Genomic DNA, 15,765 nt, shown 5'->3' with positions numbered 1-15,765 from the left:
GTTTCATTTCATCAGTTTTTGTTTCTTTGTTTTACTGCTGACCCTGAATCCAGTTTGCATTCAGTTTTCAGTTTTCCTTGCTAGAAAAATTGCATATTCCCCGCGGATTCATTCACTCCTCCCACCATCCCATTCCCTTCAACCGCCAAGCCACAGCAAAAACCAAACAAAAAAAGTGAAATTACGATTTCAACTCCGCCCACTCACGCGTTAGGTCGCGATTCTGTGTGTGTGTGTGTGTGTGTGGTTTAATGAAACGTCTCACACGCAAAAACCACACACAAAAATGCAAAACTCCAAACTCGAAAACAAATTTGGCACATTGTGTCAAAAGAAACGACTGTCAGATACCGTGTATTCAAAAAAGAGAACACACTTTCCCCTTGAATTCATCTTTTCTACGAAAAAAATAACAATTTCTTTAATTATTTGATTAAAACGAACACAGACCTTTAAACAGGAAAGGAAATATCAGGTTCACGTTGCAGGGTATCAAAATGACAATACAAACGGACAAATTTCAAGTCATTTCTTGAACGCATCTATGAAATATGCCACAAATATGGAACACACATACATATGTAACCAAAAGAAAAGAAAAGCAAAAAAAAAGGACAAAATCCATTCCATGTTTTATATATGATGTTGATTTGGGGGTTGACTCTTTTGGCTAACAACAAAAACAATTTGCAACAGATTAAAATTACCCCTAAGCGTATTATAAACTTAAATAATCCTCTTGCACACACACACACACACACACACACACTCTGGTAGAAGGACCTCTCTGCCACCTTCATCTCTCCCCCCACCCCCTCTTGAGCAGTAACAAAATCCAGTTTCAGTTCCAGTTGCCTGCATGCTGGGTACATTTTTTTGGTATTGTTGTTGTTCTTGTTGTCGTTGGTGCTGCTGCTTTTACTACTTGGGGGCGTGTTAAGTGCCTGTCAACGAGATTAAATGCAATGTCAGAGGTCACAAAAAGCTAAAAGAAACAACCAAAAAAGGAACACCAACGAAAGTTGTGTCCTTGTAAATTTAATGAATTTTCAACACTTGACTGCGACAAGTATAAAAAAAAAAAACAAACACAAATTGTGGGCGTGTAATACGGGGCTATCCCACATTTTTGGCAATGGAGCGTTGGATATTCGGGATTATAGCAGTCCTCCAATATCTAATTAAGTAAGAGAACATTTTGTTACCAACAGAAAAAATATCTATCTAGTTTCAGTTTATTATCTGTCATTTCCATATTCCCATTAGCCAATCTATGCGACAATCCATAACCTTTTGTACCAACTTGATTTGAAAGTTCGAAGCAATCAAAAATGTCATTGAAACTCTGCGACGAATCCTTTGCCCAAATTGGGCAGAAATTTTGGGGATCATTGCAAAATTTATATAAATTTAAATTTTGTTTCTTTCTATTCGTTTTTTCCCATTCATTGTTTACATTCATCGCTGTGAATGACAAATTTTCAGTGTTACATTCGGAAACTATTGATAAATTGGTCAATCGAACAGCCTGAGATAGGAACATCTCACGGCCAAAACCTTATGGATGGTCGACAGTGAGAAACAAGTTTTTCGACTCCTTCACTTCAAAGTCCTTAAAGAAGAATCCCCACTAAGGACGTATCCAAGAGGAAGTCTGGGTAAAAAACCTGTACTTAAAAAAATGTTTGTCTTCTTTTCGGCTTAGTTTAGTTTTAACAAATGTATCATTAAATTTTTCACAAAAAATTACCAAATTTTCTAAGCCATATTTCTCGATTTTTTATTTCGATTTGTTTAATTAACTTTTTATCTTTTTATACCCTTGCAAATAGGGTATATTAATTTTGGTCAAAAGTGTCACGAATAGTGACTTTTCTCAATAACTTTGTTATTTTTTGAGCTTTTGTCGTGAGATTTAGTCTTGGTTAGTTTATTACACCTATAAACTTTTGTGACAAATTTGATCAAAATCGGGTTACTATATCATATAGCTCCCATAGGAACTATCGGTCGAAAACAGTGACTTTTGTCAATATCTTCGTTATTTCCTATGCTAAGATTGTAGGCCGTTCTTACGCTTTTTTAGATTAAAAGTTTATTTTCACTTTCATGGCTATAGGTAAGGAAAGAGTTATCAAAAACATTGCAAGGGTATACAAACATTGACGCGGTCAAAGTTAGCCCCGGCCCTCTGGTTGTTATTCCTATTAGGTTGGACTCGAATCGAATTCTTTTTTCTATAGCATATTTTTGAGTTGAGTTATGTGGATTGTAGATTAGTTTGTCGTCATTTAATATTTGCTGCAATTGTCTTTGGTTAATGAAAGTGCTTTCTATATTTAGGAATTTGTAATTTTTTGTGATGTCAACTTTTTGAAATATTTAACGATACGAGAATTTTGTTAATTGTTTTCTTTTTTATTGTGATTGTCTGTCGTCTAATGGCATCAATTGCTTGACGCCTTTTGTTCTTAAGGACTGCAATTGGGGTTAATGAAGTCATACAAAAACAAAAAAAAAAGAGAGAAAGATCGAGTAAAAGTGAGCGAGATGGAAAGTCGTCTAACCTAGACCATGATGATGAGTTCTCGATTGCTTAACTTTTGTGTTATGTGGTTCTTCATGTTGTTGCTGTTTGTTTTTTATTCATTGCATTATGAAATTTGAAACTCGCCTTTTGTGAATGGGGTTTCGGGGTTGGGGGTTGGGGGGTTGGGGTATGTAGCAGACCCTGTGGGGCATATCGGTGGGTTGCAGCATCCGCTCAGTTGTCGAGTTGCCCAGTTGCTGGTTGGTTAGTAGAAAAGTGCGTCATTTGGTAGGAACCGAGCACTTGAGTTGCGCTAAATTTTAATTATTATGTAAAGAACAACAAATAAGCAAACAAAATGTGGGTACTCTCCATCGCTCTCTCTCCCTCTCTTCCTATCTTTCTAGCTCTTTCTGTGTGTGTTTGTGTGTGTATTTAATTTAGAATGCAAAAGTTATTTGCATTTATGTAAACTTATTTCTTCTTTTATTTTATTGGAATTTTAGTTGTTGTTGTGGTTTTTTTGCATTGAGGTTTGTTGATTAAACATTTTTTTTTGTTACTATTTTTCAATCGATTTGTGTGGCAAGACAACTTGCACTTTTAAACCCCCCTCTCACAGTGTTTCCTCTCTCTGGGCCCCATTAACATTCCAGTTCTTTATCTATTCATGTGTGTGTGTGTGCAAGTCAATTAGCAGCTCTACTTGCTGCAAGTTTGTTAAATGGCTACAGATTTATATGCAGCAACAATTTCCACATATGCAAATTGAATTTGCCAGTCAGCCAGCCAGCGCTTTTCTTTTCACACTCCAAGCCAAAAAGGGCGAAAATTAAGAAGGAAACAGACAACTAGAAACAAAAAAAAACCGAATGCAAAACGAAATGCCAAAACAAATGTAGAATACAATTTAGCTAATGGGATCGCACTGAGGCATACCCCCCGAAGCTAAATTCATGTATTTATTCAATAAGCAAATGGCCAAAAAAAAAAAAAAAACGTCACGACCCATGACCTACTCATGGTTAAAATTTGTCTAATTTTTAGTGGCAAATATTTAGTACCTAAATTTATACTTAAATCCACAACTAAGTAAGCAGCTTAAAACTTAGTTTTTAGATCATTTAATTGATTGATTATATGTACTTGACTTTTCAGCGCTCTTCACAGTATATTATCTTTGACTCTCATATGCCAAGTGTATATTGTCCAATGATGTTTACATACATATATCCTTTTGAAATTTTATTGTTAGCCTATTGATCACATATCAAATATGCCCGAGAACTTACCTAGAGTTAGCCTAGCTAACCTCTTCTCTAGTTTTGTTGGCTAATAAAAGCAGTTGTTAAAATCATAAAAATCATAACAACAAACAATGTAAACGAACAACCAGCCACCAACCCCTTCCGACCCTTTCGACCCGCTCCACTGGTCGGTCGCTCATCTACCTACCATTACGTCCTTCCGCAGTGTTGCCGGAGTTGGCCAGCCGCCCGCAACCCCGGGAGAGTTATGCATGTCTGATGAGTTTTCCGTATGTGCGAAAAGAAAAAGTGAAAAGTGAGGCGACTTTCCGACTTTTCGAGAAAATGTTAGCAGCGCGTGAACTCATATTTTTTCATTTCTTTTTTTAAGTTTTTGTTAAGTACTTGACGCAGGCGCCAAAAAGTAATCGCAAAGAAGAAGAAGATAACATTATTTTTCTTTCGATATGAAGAATATCAGCAACATGTTGCTTACATTGGCAACATACATGGCCTTTGGCAACAAGTTGAGGGCCAAGCCTCGTCTGTGGTTGGCTGTGCTTGCTGATGCAAAGACTATTGAGCCAACAACAAAAAGGCAAGCATATACACTTCGTGTGCCTTCGTTAAACGCCCTCGCCTTTTTGATTGTCGTGCCATCATTCGTGTCATCGCATCATCGTATTGTCGTGCCATCGTGCCATCGTGACGTTCGTTTCATACTTTTTGCTCCTCACAGAGAGCTAGAGCTTAGCTGCAGCGAGGGTGAAGGCGTAGGCGGAGGGCCAGTGCGACAGAACCAGCAACAGCAACAGCAACAGCAACAGCAACAGCAACAGCAACAAAGCGAGCCTATACCGTTAATACCCAGCTGCATGTTGCCTCAGTTCCATTTGAAACGTTTGCGTGTGCGTTACGTGTTTGGCGCGAGTTCTCAGCTATCTCTCCCTTTTTCTCCAGTCCGCAGAACCAGAATATAAATATCATCATAATAAATATTTTGTTTGGTTATTATTCATTTTGTTGTTGTTCTTCTTCGACACAATTCGTTAATTATTATTATTAGTATTTATTACAAATTTTTTTCGAGTGACCGTTGGATTCTTAATTTTTTTTTTTTTTTTTTTGGAAATCTGTCTAATTATATTTGAAAAGCCTTCAATCCGATAAGCATTTAGATTTTAGCAATAAGATTTTAGCAATTCTTCTTCTATGTGTGTGTGTGTGTGTGTCTCGTCTGCTAACTAATTGTATTTACACAAGTTGAATTTTATCAGAAGACTCATAACTTTTTGGTAGATTAGCGCAAAAGAAAAAAAGAGATCATGCAGTTTACAGTTACTCGTTGGTTTTGTTTTTGCTTTGCTTTTTTTTTTTGTCATTTTCGCTATCTGCTATAAACGAGACAGCGACAACCGACAAATCTTATAATCTTTATTAAAAAAATATTGTGAAATTAATTCAACTCCTTTGCCAAAAAAAAAATATATATATAAAGGGGGGATTCCCCCTCTTGCAGTTATTTTCAATTTAATAATTAATAGTACTTCAAATAAAAGACTCGCTCAAATTAAGTGAAAAGATCCTTTAGATTTGGTCAATCATTTGTCAGGATCTTAATAAAGGAACAAATTAAGATTTCGTTGCAGCTTGCAAAATGTAAAAATTCTTAATTTAAACATATAAATTTTTATATGAAACTTTATTGTTGGTTTTTTTTTTCAATCTGTTGCTATGATTTTTAGCAGTTTTTGCATCAATTTAATCTCTAAATTTGCAAATTGTGAAATTCTTACCCAAGATTTAAAAAAAAAATTACCTTAATATATATTGCTATAGGGCTTAGGAGTAAAAAAAACTTCTTGATTACAATGAAAAATTTAAATTTTACTCTGTTTCGATATGAATCTTGACCATCTTTTCAATAGATTTTGTTTTAAAAATCACTTAATAAACAACGTTCTGTCAAAATGTTAGCTATTCGGAAAATTGAGGCTTAGAATTTCATTATATTGGATTTGCAAATTTCTCTATTCTTGTTGGCTTCTTTTGGGTTTGGGGGTCATTTGTTAAGCCTCCAGGATCGATTGATTGAAATTAGTTGTTTGTATTAGATAATCGATAAAGATTAGTGCAATGATTGAAGTTGTTTTTCTCTTCTTTTTTCCATGTAAATATTTTTGCTTGGCCATGAGTTTATAATTTAATGGTTAGCGGCGATATCGGCAAAAGGCCTTGATGCGGTTTGCATTTCTTTTTGTTTTAGTTGTGGTAAACAATGTTGTTGTTGTTGTTGTTGTTTTTATTGTTGTTGTCATGTTGCCTGGCAGTAAATCTTACTCAAAGAGCTGAGAGGTAAGCGCCAATCGTAAAGATAGAAGAAATGAAAAGGCATAAGAGCCAAAGATCGGAGTCGAGGCAAATAAATCTTGAAGAAAGCCAACAAGAAAAAGCAAAAACAAACGAAAATGTTAAATATTTCTGACACTGATTGTGTTGCACTCAATGAATATGCTGATGCAGAGGGATGAGAAGGAAGAAGAGGAGGAGGAGGAGGAGGAGGAGAAGTGTCGCTAGCTAACTTTAGCTGACAAATTAGTCTGCTCTCCCTCTCTGCCGATCCCTGCCGATCACAACAAAAGATACACTTTATCCAAAAATAACAGAGCCAAATATGGAAAAACTATTTCCGTCAGGTTGGCAGTAGAGAGGGAGAGTAATGAGGAGAGAACAGGGAGAAGGAGAAGTTTTGTATGTATGAAGTTTTGGAATGGTTTTCGAGAAGGTGACGCCGCCGCCGCTGCAGCTGTTGTCAAATGCAATTTGCTTGTCTTTGCATATTTTCTTCTTTCATATATAGAGTTCAGGATCGTTTTACTTTAAGCCCAAGAATTGTGTGAAAACTCCAACAAGACCAAGAAGAAGAAGAAGAACAAGTAGAAGTTAGTGGCGATGAAAACAAGCAAAAGAACGAAAGTTTTTTATTTTATTTTGGCAAACGTTTGCAGTTTTTGTTGTTGTTGTTGTTGTTGCTGCTGCTCATAATTATGAAATTACTTCGGTTTCACCCTAAATATGGCTATTGGTCTGCTTAAAACGCTTTGCCTCATTAATTTTAATGACTTATAATTCGCCCACACACAAAGATCTACCCACTCCCATCTTTACCCACTTCTTGGGTCATACATATGTACCTACTATTTGGCGGCTAAATAACAAACTAACTTAATCCCAATTTGAGTTTTTTAATGATGCTAAAAAGTGGCGGCAGGCAGCAGCTACAAAATTGAATGCATAAACTCTTTTACTTCATATATATGTATTTTTCATCTTTCGCTCTATTGAAAGCAGATATATCCACACCTTAATGCTTTCGTCCTTACCCGCATCCTATTGAAAGCATCTTCCATATTGTGGTTTCATCTCATTAGCGAGGCAAAGTTGTTGCTACTAAATGTTGCAGCTGCAATTCACTCTCCAATTATTATGCGTAACATGTTGGGTAACTTAAAACTCACTTTTGGCCAACCAACCAACCCACCAAACCAACAACGAACTAAATATACAACAGCAATAACAACAACGACTAAAAGACTTCCTTTAATGTTTAGTTAATTGAAACAAGCCACAGATACATGGCCTGGCCTGTAGAGCCAAATAACAAAAAAAAACAAAAAAAATCAACTTTATTTTTCCTTTTCCCACATTCATCTCAGTATCTCATTTAATATACAAGTATTTTTTGTTGTTTTCTTCAGCTCTTTTGGCCATTTTTCTTTTAGCCAGGCATTTTGCCAAAACTATAACAAACTATACAATGCTTTTAGCCTTTTATTATCTCACAGATAAGAAATGGCCAAAATAAAAATTCCACATTCAATCAATGTAGACAATTCGATCAAGTTATTAACCGCAAAAAACCAAAAATACTTGTCCAATATGGGGCTTACACACACATGGCCAAAACAAAAATGTTTATTCTCAAATATGGTTACCTCACTCACTCAATATTCAAATTCTAATTCGAAACATTCCAATTTCAAGTTCAAGTTTTGCAAATTTCGCAAAAAGACAAAAAAAAAATGAAATGGACAATCCCTTTTTGGGGTAACCAACGAAATTTCTATACCCTGCACTAAATCTAGAAATTTGAAACTTTCTTGATTTGACAAAGTTTCATACAAATTCTATATGCCCATTGAACGTGAGAGGAAAAAGTGCAGCCAAACCAAGCCAAGCCCATAAATTCCATACGCAAAAAAATGTACAAAATAAAATTTCATATTGAAATTTTTAAAATTTTGTATTTCTTTTTTATTACTCTTTATACAGAAAACATAAATGATTTCATTCTAAAGAAATGAGGATATCAAGTGGCAAAAAACTCCAGTTTTTTGTAAATTCTTCTTTACAAATTGTCTATCTGCAAAAGCGGTTTCAGTTTCAATATTTTTGAAAAATTTATAAATCTTTTACTTGCTTTTTGTCTGTCTTTCTTTCTGTTAAGCTTTCGTTCAATGGCAAAGTTAACCAACTGCCAGAAGAGTCTCTGAAACTAAAACTCCGTGTTGGAGTTAAGTATCAGCCGGAAGAGTCCCTAGGCTAAATGCTGATAATAGGTTATCTAGCTTAACAACATGAAATTCACTGTTTAGTTTTATACTTGTCACAAAAAGTATCAAATGTCATGAAGTTTGCTCTACCAAAAGATATATGTATGTATGTATGCACATCATCATGATGCACACGGTAAATGTACAGAAGATATTGGCTTAGCTCAGGGATTTTTCTATTTTTTCAGTCTCTACAAAACAAAATGTTCACACACACACACACACACACACAATGAGAAATGAGATGTTGTAAGGTTCAATAGGAAATTAATTTTTGTATTTCTATTAAAAATGTTTAATGAAAGTGAAAATAATGTACCTATAGCAGTTACTTTTCAAAAAAATATGTCAATATATATATATTTTTAGGATAGGTTTTTTTTTATATTTTGCATAATTTCACTGAGAAATATATATTTGAAATGCAAAGAAAAGCAAAGAAAAGGCAACAATTGAATGTTGATGAAGCTGACGACTGACTGCCTCCTGCCTCCTGCCTCCCCCAATGGCCTAGGCCTAAAAGAAAAGGGGGGGAAACACACACACACAGACACAAATATATATGTATATATTGCTTTTTATTTAAAATTAAGCAAACATTTAAATGTCCTTGCAAATGTGTTGATATATAAATATATACTTTAAGGGTTTCGCCCTCCCACATAGACAAAAGCGGAAGTTGTTGCCAAGTGGGCGACCATTTGGGGCTGCTCTTGTTCATTGCTTTCATTTGTAGCGGAAATGTTTGTTAGAATATCCTAGTGTCCTTTTTTTTTTGTTGTTCGCACTGTCTGGGTGTTTGTGTGTGTTGTTGTTGTTGTTGTTAATGCGTTGACCAGCAGGCAGGCAGGCAGTCGGGCAGTCAAGGCAGTCCAAGGCAGGAAATGTTGCCCTCTGTCCGGCATAGTTGGTGTTGCTCCCGCTGTGATTTTTATGCTCGCGATTTTTGCATTTTTCTACACTTGCCACACACACACACATACACACACACTCCTCTATTCTGCTCTTTTTTTTTTTTCTTTGCTTATTCTCTCTGTGTGAGTTTTGAAGGCTTTTCTCTTCATTTTATAAGTTTTGTCATCTTTAGGCACATCCGCAGTGACCCAGCCAGCGTCATGTGTCGGCTATTGAGGCAGCCGTTAAGAGCCGCCGCTGCCGCCTCTGCCGTTTGGCTATTTTGGGCCATACTCTTGGCCCATCATTGCCCATTGAACGAGGCCCGCGGCAGCTATTTAAGCTATGGTAATTCTATGGGTAAGTCCTTACAAACAACAGAAACACAACTACAACTACAACAACGACAACACCAATGAGTGTCGATTCGTTTCGTATCAATCTTCATCATCAAGAAACATTGGCCGGCAATTGATTTCAATCAGTAATACATACATAGTTGCAGTTACACTTAAAGAATGTCATCCAATTTTAATTGCTGCCCCACACACGCACACACACACACACACACACACAAGTGACAACAATTGCTGCCACAATGTAAAGAAATGTTGCAGCTGTTGATGCTGCACAGATTGCAGATGCCTGAGTCGAGTCTCAATTTCTCAGTCTCAGTCTCTGTCTCTGTCCAGAGTCTCAACCACAAATCTAGGCTAATTGTTTGTCGCTTTTGTAATAATAATGATGCCAGCCACCAATTAATTTGCACAAACATCTTAATTTAGAAATAAGAACGAACAAAAACAAAAAAAAAACAAAAAACAAAACGTTCACTTCATTTCACTCACTTCACTTCAGTTCAGTTCAATTCACTCACTACACTTCACTTGATTCCCCGTGCCCTGCCCTGCCCTGCCCCGCCCTGTCAGCCGATCTTGTTCTTGTGTGTTGATTCTTTTCTAAAAATAACCACAATTATCTTGATAAGATGTAATGCCCACTATATACATCTACATATGTACATATGTATGTAAATGTGGACAGACAAAAACGAACTGGACTTAAAAAGGGCTATAAACTTGCCATAAATTCCCCACCAAAGACATCATTTAATGATAATGTATAATCGAAATGAATTAACTTGAACTTGAACTCGTATAAAAAGTCCTTTTCATGTAATCTTTAGCATGTTTAATTAAAGATTAAATAGTTTTAATCAGTTTTAATCAAAGTTTATTATGCCTATTCACGTTTTGGGCATTTTGCTTTTCTAGAATCTGTATTACATTTGATACACAAATTTTATAAAACTCGCTTTAAAAGAGCTTAATTTTGAGGTCTCAAGCAAAATTTTGGGAAATGATTTCATTGTAGAAAAAAACCAGAGGTCCGGGGCTAACTTCGACCCCGTCAAAGTTTGTATACCCTTGCAACATTTTTGGTAACTCTTTTCATACTTATAGCCATCAAAGTGGAAAAACATTTTATCTAAAAAGGCTTATGTTTGCGATAGAACGGCCTACATAGGAAATAACGAAGATATTGATCAAAGTCACTGTTTTCCACCGATCGTTCCTATGGGAGCTATATGATATAGTAACCCGATCTTTATCAAATTTGGTATAGTCGTTTATATGTCTTATTAACTCACCAATATTAAATTTCACGACAATAGCTCAGAAAATAACAAAGTTATTGAGAAAAGTCACTGTTCGTGACTTTATCATTTGTATGGGAGCTATATGATATAGTGATCCGATCCGGCTGAATCCGAGATATACAAATTGTGCAGTATATACAAGCCTACGTGCAAAATTTTAGCTCTGTAGCTCTTACGGTCTAGGAGGAGCTGGCGCTGATCCAGACGGACGGACAGACGGACACACAGACGGATATGGCTATTTTAACTCGTCTCGTCATACTTTATATGGTCGGAAATGCTTCGGGGTTCATTCATGTGTGTGTGTGTGTGTTTGAGATCTCAAGCTAAATTTTTGTTAACTTTAAAAATAGATTACTTAGCATTTCCTTGCGAACTAATTTTTTGACTGAATTGGAATTGCAAATTGCAAGCCTTTGGAAACTTTTATGAAAATTGTTAATAAATAAAAGTTATGAAAAATATTACAAAAATAAAACATTTATTACCAAAAAAAACGTAAAAAAAAATCTCATAAAATTGACCATGTTGCGTATACGCCATGTAGAACTTAAATAGATTGTAAAATCATATTTCAATTGACAAAGCATAGGAAATAAAAAAAGTCTGAGTATGAATAGAATAAACATTTTTACATTATTTTCTTGAAGTTGTTAAAATTTATATAAAAATTAAGTCGAGTTACATAAGAATATTTCCGTTTTGTTTATTTCTATGTTGCTTGGCTTTTAGTTAATTGCTTTAATTTGATGGTTTAGAATAACATTTAAGCATCGTTATTAGATATTTATTTCAAAAGCGAAAAGAAAACAAAAAGAGAATTTGCCGTTAGAATGCAAAACGGATTCCTCCCATCATGATCATGATCACATGGCTATATTTCTAGGCCTTTGGTCACGGTCAGTGGGAGAAAAGAAGTTTTCTTTTGTTGCTGATCATATGATATACACACACAGACACACACATACACGCACATAATATACAGCAAAAGAAATGAAAAACTGTTAACTGCTAACAAAATGTTTTATCCTTGACTTCATTATATATGCACCTTTACCTAGCCACACACACGCACACACACACATAGAATCCATCTATGTATATGTGTGTGTGTAACATTATATCTGGCTTTTGATTTGGCTGTGCAATAAACAAACAATTAAACAACCAAAGCCAGCGAGCAACAAAAGCAACAACAACAAAAAGGCTTTAGATAATATTAACTACCGGAAGCAAAATAACTTGAACACCTCGAACTTGATATACCCTCGATAACAATAACTTGTATCACCAAACAGCATACAACTTGTTTAGAAAGCATTTTGAAAAAAGGTTTTCTACTGAACAATGAATTGAAAATGGAAATTCAAACAGAAAATAGTTGGTTAGATCAAATTTATTATACCCCAACTTTTAGAGGGTACAAATGTCCACTATAAATCAATTTAATATGTATGTATAACAATTTTTACTCGCTTGCAACTGGGCCACTCAGGAGGCTGATGATGCTGATCAAGAATATATATACATACATATGTATGTACATATGACACAATGAACCACTATCTATATCAGACAAATTTTTCTTTTAATAACCTCAAAGTATTTATAAATATATCGCAATCTTCTTATCATTTTGCCAGCATTTTTTGCTAAAATGCAAAAACTTTACATAATTTTTTATGACCATTTAGTGTGTGGGTGTGTGTGTGTGTGTGTGATGAGAAAAGAAGATAGTTGGCTTTTATTTTTTTTGTCTTTAAGCTATGCAAAATGACTTTATTCTTGGGAAATGATTTAATTCAAGTAAAAAAAAAAACACCACCTACGAAGATGTTCATTCATGTGTGTGTGTGTGTGTGTGTGTGTGTGTGTGTGTGTGTGTGTGTGTGTGTGTGTGTGTGTGTGTGTGTGCCGCTTGACACAAATAGATAACGAGCAAGTTGAGGTGAGGTGGCCTGATCAGGAAGTTTCTTTAAGTAAATATGTACATTAACTCAGCCACAAGCGCACAAGATCAAATACGGATGAAATTTTGCACACAGGAAAATAGATTTTATTGTTCACTGATGTTATAGACTATGTACATATGTACATAGGGGAGAGTGGGGCTAATCGGCGCATGGGGCAATCCGGCGAAGTCAAATTATCTTGAAATATAATAGCACGATCCAAAAAGTGATAAGTGTCCTAAGATCGCATTTTGGTAGGCTATATTTGGATCATAAACTTAGACGTATCCAATTCGTAGTATCCGAAATTTTTGGGATTATGCACTTTTTAACCTCAAAAATCAATTTTTTTTCGTTTTTTTGGTTTTAAAAACATTGAATAAATTTTTAATTTTGATAGATGTTAACTAAAACAGGTTCCGACATGTATTAACTTATGCTGTGCACTTCGCATTTTTTTTTTAATTCACACGTTTTTAAAATATTTAGTTTAAAATGCTAAAACTAAGGGTGGGGCTAAGTGGAGCACTAGTTGAAATTTAAATATGGCGTTTTAAAATCATAGATATATTTGAATAAAAGTCCGATATATTAACTAATTATTGATAAAAACAGTACATTTGCCAGAATCAGACGGATTAGAATAATGGTAGCTAATGGACAAACGATGAAATGAACAATCATAATTAAAAGTCTAAACCAATCAACATTTTTGGTGAAAAAAAAAGTTTTTTTATAAAACAAGTTTTTTAAAATCGCTTTTTTTTATTTATATGTATAAAAAACTTGTAAAACGATGCGCCACATTGCCCCGCTATTTTTGACAACGGCAATTTGGGGTATGTACGAAAAAACCGCTATAGCTTTGTAACGGTAAATTATATCGAAACGTATCTTTGAACAATAGTTCGACAATGAATCAACCTTTCATTTAAGTGCTCATATGAGAGAATACGAGCTCCCGATCAGGATATATGAGGGGTTAAAAAAAAAATGCGCTGATTAGCCCCACTCTCCCCTACATATATGTATATATGTATATATAACTAGCTGTGGCATTGTGCCTTGGCTTCGTCTCTATCATCACCGATGAAGTACATTTGAAGAAATTTATATTCACTATCTGGGAAGGGGAGCAGGGCACCAGCTTTGTGTTAGATTTGCCCTTTAACTTTGAAAGTTGGCATAAATTGGACAGTCACAGGTTTTTGTTTACTTTTTATGTCGATATCATACTCGCAAACACTTATGATCAAGCCTTTTCAGTCCTGTTCGAAACATTTCTTTTGACTCTTTCTGCGCTGCGAGTACGACGATCCAAATTCGCTTTTTTAGGAGGCATTATTTCGTTAGTAACTGAAACAGAAGAATTTGTATCTTAATAAATGCCCCGCCTACTGCAGTCGATACACGGAAAGACGGTATAAAACCCATTTATTCGGACTCGCGAGTATGATAAAACCAAGCTTGAACCTGACTCCACAGTGCGTCAAAATTTGAACGCAATCGGTTCATTGGTTGCTGAATGCATATCGATTGTAGGTTCTCACACATACTTATAGATTGTGTGCATATTTGAAGGATTTAATCTAATGAAAAAATGTATAATAGATAGTTAAAAGTATATAAATAAGATAAAATGACCTCACTTTGAAGCGATTGTAGATTACATCTTGATTAAACAATATTTGTGTTTGCTATGAATCATCAATTGAATGAATCATTATGTAAAATCTGCTTAGTTATAAAATAGTTTTTGACTTTTAACAGAAAGTCTGAGACAAAATTTGTAATTGCAATTTAAAGCTTAAAGTTTTATTCTTTTTTGATATGTAGTTGATATATATTTTCTCGAATATCCTGAATATTAGCGAATGTTATCTTTTGTGTAGAATATTATATAGAAATCAGGCTGATAGATTAATAAAATCATTTATCTGAGGATAAATAAATGGAAAAATATATGAATGAGATGAATGGATAGAATATCTCAATAGATAGACCAATAAATTAATAGATATGATAAGCAGCATGGATAAGCAGATAAATTGTAGTTGATAGGGAACAAATAAAAGACGATATGAGTATACATACTCATGTATAACATGAATAGATGAATATGTATGTGGATGGATGAAAAGTTAGATGAATAGATGGATCAATAGAAAGATTAAAACGTATTTAAATAAATATATGAATAGACAAACGAATAGACAGATCAACACATAGATCAATTTAAAAAGGAATGGGTGAACAAATAGATGAAATGAAAGGTATATGAATAATTAGAAAAACATATAGATGAATAGCTGTATGAATAAATAGATAAACATATATATGATCATATATATGAAATGTAGATGAATATATGAATATGTATAGCTAAAAATGTAAATAAATAGATAGACGATCGATAAATGAATATACAAATAAATAGATACCTAAATACATATATATAAAGATTAAAAGGTAAACGAATGAAAACCTGAATACAGATGTATAGGTATATGAATAAATAGACGAATATATTGATATATATATATTGAATATATATCAGCTCATACTATCCATTAGATGAATGGATCAGTGAGTAGATGAAATGAGTATATAAATAAAAAATTAAGTGAATAAACTGATATACATATTAATAAATAGATTGATGTATAGATCGATGTATAGATTGATGTATAGATTGATGTATAGATTGATGTATAGATTGAACAATGGCTAAATGAACAGATAGATAGATAAGTTGATGTATAGATTGATGTACAGATTAAAAGATTGATCAATAGATAGATAAATATTTAGCTGAAAATGCAAATAGGTTAAAACATGTGCAATAGATTTCATTAGAAAATACACAAAA

General features: G+C 34.3%; 1 protein-coding gene across 2 annotated transcripts in view; it reads left to right on the top strand.

Moving 5' to 3' along the window:
• The window catches only part of LOC6649352 (basement membrane-specific heparan sulfate proteoglycan core protein), a 92,275-nt gene that overhangs the window by 31,592 nt on the left and 44,918 nt on the right, over positions 1-15,765 (top strand). The window lies entirely within an intron of this gene.

This window comes from Drosophila willistoni (assembly GCF_018902025.1).
Source record: "Drosophila willistoni isolate 14030-0811.24 chromosome XL unlocalized genomic scaffold, UCI_dwil_1.1 Seg141, whole genome shotgun sequence".
NCBI classification, from domain to species: Eukaryota; Metazoa; Arthropoda; class Insecta; order Diptera; family Drosophilidae; genus Drosophila; species Drosophila willistoni.
The sequence above is the reverse complement of the archived record's forward strand: the minus strand, read 5'-3'. Positions and strand labels throughout refer to the sequence as shown.